This window comes from Nannospalax galili, unplaced genomic scaffold, assembly GCF_000622305.1.
Source record: "Nannospalax galili isolate Female #2095 unplaced genomic scaffold, S.galili_v1.0 scaffold490, whole genome shotgun sequence".
NCBI lineage: Eukaryota > Metazoa > Chordata > Mammalia > Rodentia > Spalacidae > Nannospalax > Nannospalax galili.
In genome coordinates this window covers 2,566,928-2,576,233 of record NW_008329666.1, presented here as the reverse complement: position 1 = coordinate 2,576,233, position 9,306 = coordinate 2,566,928, and the positions used below count along the sequence as shown (strand labels likewise).

The 9,306-nt window shown below is 40.2% G+C and overlaps 1 protein-coding gene and 1 pseudogene across 1 annotated transcript in view; both read right to left on the bottom strand.

The window, feature by feature from the left end:
* The window catches only part of March3 (membrane associated ring-CH-type finger 3), a 176,124-nt gene that overhangs the window by 135,376 nt on the left and 31,442 nt on the right, over positions 1-9,306 (bottom strand). The window lies entirely within an intron of this gene.
* The window catches only part of LOC115071695, a 12,526-nt pseudogene continuing 9,887 nt past the window's right edge, over positions 6,668-9,306 (bottom strand).

Genomic DNA, 9,306 nt, shown 5'->3' with positions numbered 1-9,306 from the left:
CTACTACTACATTAAATCTGCAGCCATCCGCACATATCCATTACTAGAGAAAAACATCCTGGGAAAGGGGACCATAGCTTTTCATTATAACTATTTCTGTATTGTTTTGTCTTAAGTTATGCGTGTATTATATTCATAAAGAAGGGTGAGAAGGAAAAGAAATTTCTTCAAAAACATTCTCTCATGGATAAAAGAGGAAATTTTCAAATATAGGTAACTGATAGCATCAATACATTTGATGGAAGAAGAGTCATATGGACAGGACTAAGTGGGGAGCTGTTTCAGATGGAGATTTAGGGGCTCAAGCAGGAAGAGAATTTGGAAATTTTGACACTTGGAAGTTTTATTAGAAAATGAAGGCTTTTTTTCTTTTTTGTTGTGTTTAGTTTTTACTTTTAATTTTCTTTGTTTTTGAGAATTTCACACATGTATTCAATGAAATAGTATCACATCTAGCCTCATTTCCTCCTCCAACTCTCCCTGTGTTTCCCCAAACACCCTCCCAGTTTCATGTTGTTTTTTTGACAGCCTACTAAGTCCAGATAGTGCTCCTCATTTGTGCAAGGATGTGGGGTGGGGCCTGTTGTCTTTTTTTCTTAGGCAGGTCCAGTGGCTGGCCTTGAACTCCAGACCTGCTTACCTCTTCCTCGTGCTGGGATTACTGACATTTACCACCACACCTGACCTCAAAGGAAGATTATTTATGTATTTAAACAATTTTAATTATATTTATTAATATTAAAGTGTGTGTGTGTGTGTGTGTGTGTGTGTGTGTGTGTGTAAGAGGTGATAAAGGAACAGAAGAGGTGGGGAGAAGAAAGGATGGACCAGTAAGAGTAAAACACAGAACCACTGCTCTGATGAGTGGACATGGAAAAGGGTGACTTAGGACTTACTCCATAGCTTTTTTCTCTGTGCTGATTAGATAGACACACTGGGGCACAAAGTTCATCTTTGAGCCTTTGTCTGAGGAGGGATTGAGATCTGTGGAGTGTTCAACCCTTCTGTAATCTAGCAAAACATACATTGTAATACATTTAGAGGAAGAGAATGCTTTACTGAAACTATCTGTAGTGATTTGAAAGAGAATGTTCTCCACAGGCTCCAATGTTTTAGACACTTGGTCCCCAGTTTGTGGTGTTGTTTGGGGAGGGTCATGGAACCTTTAGGAGGTGTGGCCATGCTGGAGGAAGCACATCACTGGGGGGCAGGCTTTGAGAGTTCTTAAGCCTTGCAGGATTTCCAGTTTCTTTCTGCTTCCTGTGCCTGCTTGAAGACATGAGTGCTTTCTGTTCCAGCTACCTCCCGCCCCCATGCCTCCCCACCAGTATGGACTCTTATCCCTCTGGAATTTCTTTCTGCTTCCTGTGCCTGCTTGAAGACATGAGTGCTTTCTGTTCCAGCCACCTCCCGCCCCCATGCCTCCCCACCAGTATGGAACGGTAAACCAAATAAACTCTTCCTTCTGTAAGTTGCCTTGGTCATAGTGCTTTATCACAGCAACAGAAAAGTGATTAATACACTATTAATATGAAAATAATAATTACAGTCCTTAAGGCTCAACGGTGATAATTCAGAATCACTTCCTACTGCATTATGCTCCAGTCCTTAGTGTCTTCTGCAGTCATATCAACTTGCCTTTATTAAGAAGAAATGGAACCTCAGGTCCTTTCATCACTGCCTCTCTCCTCCCTATATCCATTACCACTGCATTCTTTCCTTGGCAAATGTGTTCCTTGGTCTGGCTTTATGAAATTTCCATGTCTGTAGGAAGTGCTCAAAGATACTTCCATTCACTTGCTGCCTTTCTGAATTGATATATAGGGTCTGTCAAATGGGTCTTCAGGCCACATGTAATACACAAGGCTGAACAATTCACTTGGGCTACAAACACAGCAGTATGAGAAAACAATTTACTGGGCAATAAAAGGGAAAGGTATTATGTGGGCTTAGTTAATACCATGTGAACAGTTACAAAACTGCTGGGCATTTGGTATAATCACAACCTGTAATTGTATTTTCCTCAGTTTTTTTTTTTTTTTTTTTTTTTTCTCTAACGTTCTGACAACTCAGCTCTAAAACATTCACCTGCAGTCAGATCAGGAGCTGGAAACAAAACAAACTTCTTCATCTTGATACCACAGGATATGATACTTACTTCTTGGTCTTTACCGCCCTATCCAAAGTGACATTCATAAGAATGTCAATCCACCTGCAGCATAAGAACTGCCTAATGTTGCTGCAAAACCCCTTCTCTGGCACCTCCAAGGAGGCAAGCCCAGTATAGGGAGTTTGTAGCACTGTGGCTGATAGGCAGATATCTAAACAGACACTCCCCTGAAGCAAAATTGGGCAGAAAATAAGCATTTTTCATTCTTTTGTCTTATCTCCTCTCTATTTGGCTACAGTGGAATTGTGAGTAAAATATAAAAACTCCACTGGGCTCTGCAGCTTTCGTCACATGTTTTCCTTAGCCAGGATTCTTCAGTTAATTCTGGTATAAGCACTGTGTGTTAGTGGGGGTTACTGCCCAGATTTCCAGGTCAGGGTATTGATACAGTTACCACAGAACTCTGAAAGTTACCAAGGGACATCAGGAGTCCACAAGTCTCTGACTCTCTTTGTCTTTCTATTTGTGACAGCCATCTGACTAGATGAATCAGGTCACCATGACACACAACAGGCCATAGGAAGAGGAGGACTTCTACTCAAATAGCATTCGAGCTATCTGTTCAGTGTAACAGATGCTGACTGCAGCAATACGTAGACAGCACACAGACACATCCTTCTTGAATTAGGGCCAAAGTTCCTGGACCAGGTGTAGAAGCCAAAGTTCCAAGGCCAGGTGCAGAAACTATACCCATAATCCCCTAGTTCAACCATATCAGACTCATAAGATCATCAGATGATAAGGTGCCTTACCAGCAAAGTGTCCCCAGTGCTTAGAGTCTGAAAACATTAAGATGGGGAACTAAAAGAAATCAGTTATTCAGCAACTGAGAATTTGAATACAACTTGGAAATATCAACCTGTAGAGAAATGTTCAGGTTTCTGATACACAGCTTTGTCAGAGGCCATTAGCACCACAACTCTGGTGATCACCTGAAGGGTCTGGGAAATCTCTTTGTGGCCCAACAGATTTTCCGAGTTTATATGAAAAGCCTCTTGAATCTCCCCTGAATTTTAGGGCAGTGTTGCCAAGGAGCCAAAAACTCTCTTTAATCACCTTCGGGTAAGAAAAAAAAATTCTGTATTAAATAAAAAGCTTAAACTATTGAGATGGGTCTACAACTCTATTCTATACCTCTCTTCCACGCAGTGCACCTGCAGTTGAGCTGCACAACCCAAACAAAACCGCTAAGCGCCTTTTTAAAAAAACCCAAAACATGTAAACCTACTGAAATGATCTAAAATAGTATAGACATAATCTTAAATCTATTTCTTTAAAGTCTCATGAATATTTTAGGAATGCAAAATAGTTTAGCTACTTTGGAGAATGAGTCAGCAGCTTCTCCCTACCCCTAGTCTTTTACTGATAGCGCCTCACTGTGTAATCCAGCCTCTAACTCCTGTCTCAGACTCCCCAGTACTGATTCTAAGTGTGTTATACCATCCCTGGCTCTGGTATTTTTAAATAAGAATTGAACATAGCCAAGGGTAGTGACATATACTTGTAATCTCAGCTACTTGAACTGAAGCAGGAAGACTGAATTTGAGGCCAGCCATGGCAACTTTGAGAGATACTGTGTCAAAATAAAATTTAAAATTGAGCTGGGCATGCAGCTCAGTGGTAAAACCTTGCATTGTAAAACCCCACTACTAAAAAAGCAAGTAAGGAAACAAAAAAAATAATTGAATATATATCTTCTCTTCTACCCAGTAAGCCTATGCCTTAGTATGTAGATAAGAGAAATAAAAACATAAGTTCACACAGAAAAATGGTATGTGGGGCTTGGGATGTAGCTCAGTGAGTAGAGACCTTGTCTTGAATGCAAGAGGCTCTAGTTTCAATCCCCAGCACTACATAAACTAGGTGTTATGGCTTGTACCTATAATCCCAGCACTCAGAAGTACAGGCAGAAGGATCAAAAGTTAAACGTCATCCTTAACTACATAGCCAAGTTCAAGGCCAGCCTGGTGCCCTAAAATCCTGTCTCAACAAAACAAAAAGGTCTGTGAATATTTACAGAGGCTTTATTCATTGTGAGCCAGATCTGGAAACAACACAAATTTCCTATAGCTGATCACCAGATAAAGAGCACATCTACAATGGAATACTACACAGAAATAAAAAGGAAGTAACCACTGGTATACACAATAACATGGACACACGCCAAATGAAAATGCTTTAGGAAAGAAGTCAGACAAACCAGAGTACATATGATCCCAATTAGGATCCTGGAAAAGGTAGAACCATAGAGTTAGCAAACAAGTCAGGGGGTAAGGATGTAGCTCAGTGCTAGAATGTTTGCTAGCATGGGCTGGATTCCTAGTATACCAAACCGCCACTACCACCACTACCAAACAAACAAAAAACCCCTGAGTCCCAGTGGCCAGAGGTGGGGGTGGAGGAAGAGCTGACTGCAAAGGGCATGAGAAGATTGGCGGGTTAATGGCATGGCTCTTTATATTGGTTGTGCTGGAAGCTATACAACTACATGTGTTTGTCAAAATACATAGCACTGTACACTAAAAAGACTCAATTTTATGACAGGTAAGTTATATCCCAATAAACCAAACTTGAAAGTGGGATCTCTGTGTCAAATATTTAGTGTGAGAAACACAGACTTCAAAACAACAGGTGAACTTCTCACTTCTATCAAGATCTGCCTTCTGGGGGTGCAACATCCTGGACAAGAACCCTAAGGCACTAATATGTAAATCAGCTGTGTCAGTAGATCAGCAGGTCCTGACCCTTTCAAGTCTGCTCTTCAGGATGCTTCTGGCATTCTAATACTGAGGTGCTGTATATTTAGGGGGTTGCTTCCTTTGCATGGAGCTCTATATGTCAATGCTTTCATAATCTTTGGCGTCAAGAGACTCTAAGAATCTGAGCCTCCTCTGTGTGTTCTCTATAACAAAGCAAATTAATCTTTATTTTTCTGTCTGGACACAACCCAAGGGGGGGAAACTTCTCTAATTCAGTGACATTCTCATAGATTATTTCCACCAAAATAATTTTTATCAGAAAAATATTTAATATCTATCTGGACATTCAAAAGTTTTGTTAAAATTTCCACTGGATGGCAAGACTATCATATAGTCTTTTACCTTGAATGGCTATGACTTGAATTTAAGTCTTATTTTTCCACTATCCTTCCAATAAATAAATCAGCTAAATATATATGGAGAAATAAATGTGAAGGACAGACAACATGAGCAACTAACTCCAAGACTTGGCCTTTGGCAGCTCTGAGAGCTATTCAGATGCCGCCAATGCAGTGTGCTGTGTTAGAAACAGAGGCATGAGAATAATGCGAAGGAGGCAGGGGAAGGCCAGCTGAGCATCTCAGGAGGGAGAGTTTAAGTTGGGTCCTTCAAGAACTGATAATGGGAGACATCAGACATTCCAGGCTGAGGGACTAACTTTGCATATTTTAAGTTCTTATGTGTTCAAATCATTCATCATCTGCTAGCTTAGTGGAACCTGAAAGCCATGGGCATTTAATTTTTTCCCCCAAATTTGGTGCCTTCAGACCTCAGGCCTTTTTATTTTCCCCCAAGTCCAATGACTCTACAGTTAATGGAGAAGAGAGGGTCTAGAGGTGGGATAATAAATAGTTCAAAATTTTGCAGCATGGTCAAAATGCTGGCATAATAGAACCAAAGTCTGATTTGGCAATTAAGAACTCATTAAGCGGCTTTAATAGAAAAACTTTTAGCAGACAAGGGATCCTGATGAGTCCTTTACTTGCCATAGCTTCACCCATTTGAGTCACCCACCTTTTCATTGGGCATTCCAGTAGGGACCCCAGTGGAAGCCTATTGCTTGTGACTGAGCATATAGCTCTGTGGAGAGCTGACAGTGAGAAACAGAAAAGGGAAGGCCATACACTGGTGGCAGGCCTTGAGGGACCTTGGAGCACTGGCTCTCACTATAGGCACATGCATCCAGGATCTGTAATCTCCGCCTCCTCCAATCCCAGGGAAAGACAGTAAAAAAAACACTAAGTGGATTCAGGAAAGCCTTCACTGCACCATTATCATTACTAACAAAAAACTGGAAATTACCTACGTGTTCTTCAACAGAGAACTGCTTAAATCAATAGTTGATTATTTATATATGGTGCATTCAACAAAGCCAGTAAGAGGAAAAAAGTGTGACGATAAAGGTCTCTAGTACAAATTAGTTAAACATCAGAATCCAGAAGAATATGAATAATAGGCCCCTTTTGCATATGCCTACAAACTTACAGAAGAACACATAAATATGCTAACATTGGTTATTGGTTATAGCTGGGAGTGAAAAATGAGAGTAGGCAGAAAAGAAAACTTTACTCTTGGGTTTATACCCTTCTGTAGCTGTTTATTACTAAAACAATTCCAAAGCATTTATTGTCATCTGTTAATAACATAAGGGTAATTGAAACAACATGAGCAAGTATTTTAGAACTATTTTCCCAACAAAGGGCACCTTAAAAAACTGGGTTGCCTTCTTAACAATTTCTCATTTCATTGAACATTTCTGGTTGGAGATACTTTGTAGCATAATAATAATATCTCCTCTGAGCATGCTATAACTCAGTTGTTTTCTAGAATAGTATCGTCTGCATCATCTAATACAAGGTTCACGTTCTCATCAGAAGCAATTGCACAGTCTTCTATGTGCATATTCATTTGCTCTCAGAGCTACACCTGCATCTGAGATCTGTTCTGTAAGTATTTGAAGATTAAGTTAATGGGATACATATCATTTGCTGTTTTTGCAGCAATAGTATGCGAAGGTAGACTTTCACAGTGACCACACTGCCTGCTATTTGTTTGAGTTTAATTTTAAATAATAAAAATAATAATAAAAAATGCTCACAAACATTTTCTGGCTAGCCTAAAATACTATTTGAAAACTATGGCTACTATTGTAAAGGGTTTTTGGACATTAAAGTCAAACTAGTATCTATTAAGAAGTCTAGTTTAGGGCTAGGAAGATGCTCAGTTGGTAAGAGCACTTGCTCTTGTTCCATGAGGACCTGAGTTCAGATCTCCAGTACCCATGTAAAAGTTGTGCATGACCACACATGCATGAAATCGCAGTGTTACTGGGGGTTGCTGGCATACTTCAGGTTCAGTGAGAGACCATATGTCACAGAATAAGGTGGAAGGCGATGGAGGAGGACAACTGGCATCCTCCCCTGGCCTCTGTATACACATGTATGAGCATGTATACACACACATACATACATACATACATACATACATACATACATACACAAGAAACTTAGCTTAATAAGTGGTTATTGGTATGTTATTGTTTAATACTTGGGCAGATAGTAATAGAGTAAGGCAAGAAGTTTAGTAAACAGAAAGGTATCAGACATGATGTGATTGCACAGGAGAGCTAGGCAGTCAGAGATGACTCACCTGGTGGAGAGTAGGGCTGGCGTGGATTGGCAAAACAGAAGAAATAAAAGTAGACAGCAGAACGAGGAGCCAGGAAAACACTTGGTGAGTTTTTATCTGACAAGGAAAGGAGGTCAGGGTGGTGGGAACTCACCCCAGAAGGGCCGGGACATTGTGGAGGGAGGCAGGACCTCCTGTCCTCCAAGCCCTTGCCAAGATTCCTCAGCATGGGCATCAATGGGAATCACTGAACCAGAAAGGAATGTGGGGACTGGGGAACCGGACAGCTGTGTTGAACAGTGTGGTGAACCAAGATCAGGTGAGTGACAGTGAGAGGCCTCTGAATGTGTGAGTCCTGCCTAGAGTCCGGGAACTCTGCATTAACTGAGATAAGAGAGAAGCCCATTTTATCAAGGGCTAATGAAGCAGTCCAGATTAGATGCTTACTAGAGTGATGCCAGTTTATCTGTTTATTTGTTTATTTATTTATTTATTATACAGGCTCTTGCTATGTAGCCCAGGCTGGCCTGGAACTCTCAATCTTCTTGCCTCAGCCCCTTGAATCCTGGGATTACAGTTGTGTGCTCTATGTCAGGCTTTTCATTTTCTCACTCCCCTGAGTTTGCAGAATAATACTCATACCCTTTCCAGTGAATTGACTAGAAAGCCAGTGAATCTGCTGGACAGGATCCTGGGGAAGATTCTAGAGGTTCTCATCTCTGAAGATATGATTCCAAACACATATATTAGCCTTTTCTTGATCTGTTTCAGATTTAATTAGTACTGGAAGAAACAAACAAACAAACAAACAAAAAACCAAAATACCCCAAACCTGGAAATCTTAATCCCTTCCAGTCATAAGCATACATACCTTTTGATCAAGGACTTTAAAGACAGAAATAAAGTGGATCAAGACTCATTATGAAGTAGACTTAACAATGAGAGAGCATTAATTAAGGAATTTCCTCCTTGCCCCCATGCATACTTGAGTGTTGAGTGTTTACACATGAACTTTAAAGCAACTTCTGATCTCCTTTTCTTTGTTAGAGATAAAATGCTTTACCACACATTTGAAATAATATTTGACTAAATTCTATCTTCAGAACCTCCTTAAGAAACTATCTTTTTTATTATTTATTATTTTTATTTTATGTGTATGAGTGTATTACCTGCACGTAGGTAAGTGCACCCATGTCGTGCAACGCCTGCGGAGGGCAGAAGAGGCTGTCGGATCCCCTGGGACTGGAGTTACGGACAGCTGTTAGTTGCCATGTGGGTGCTGGGATTTAAACCAGGTCTTCTGCAAGAACAGTCAGTGTTCTTTTTTTTTTTTTAATTTTAATTTTATTTATTTATTTTTTCAGTCAGTGTTCTTAACCGCTGAGCCATCTCTCGAGCCCCTCTAAGAAACTACCTTCCTTTTTCAAGTCAGAAGATTGAAGTATGCCTACAGGTTAGGGAGAAGTTCTTCCCTAATCAGGCTTGTTGAGATTCCCCAAACTGGGAGGGTCCTTAGGGCAATTTGACCTATAGCTTTGGATTCTGTTTCTTTCTCTTTTTTAAAATTTACTTTATTTATTTAATAACCACATGGTTAGAAGAAGCATTTCACTACAGCTTTAACATATTCAGTAACACACTCCAGAGCAAGAGGACATCTCTTTCACAAGTGCCTGTAAGTTTCTAGGTTCACAGTTGAATTAATACAGTTATACAATATTGAACTGAGCATAAACCCTGTAAGACATA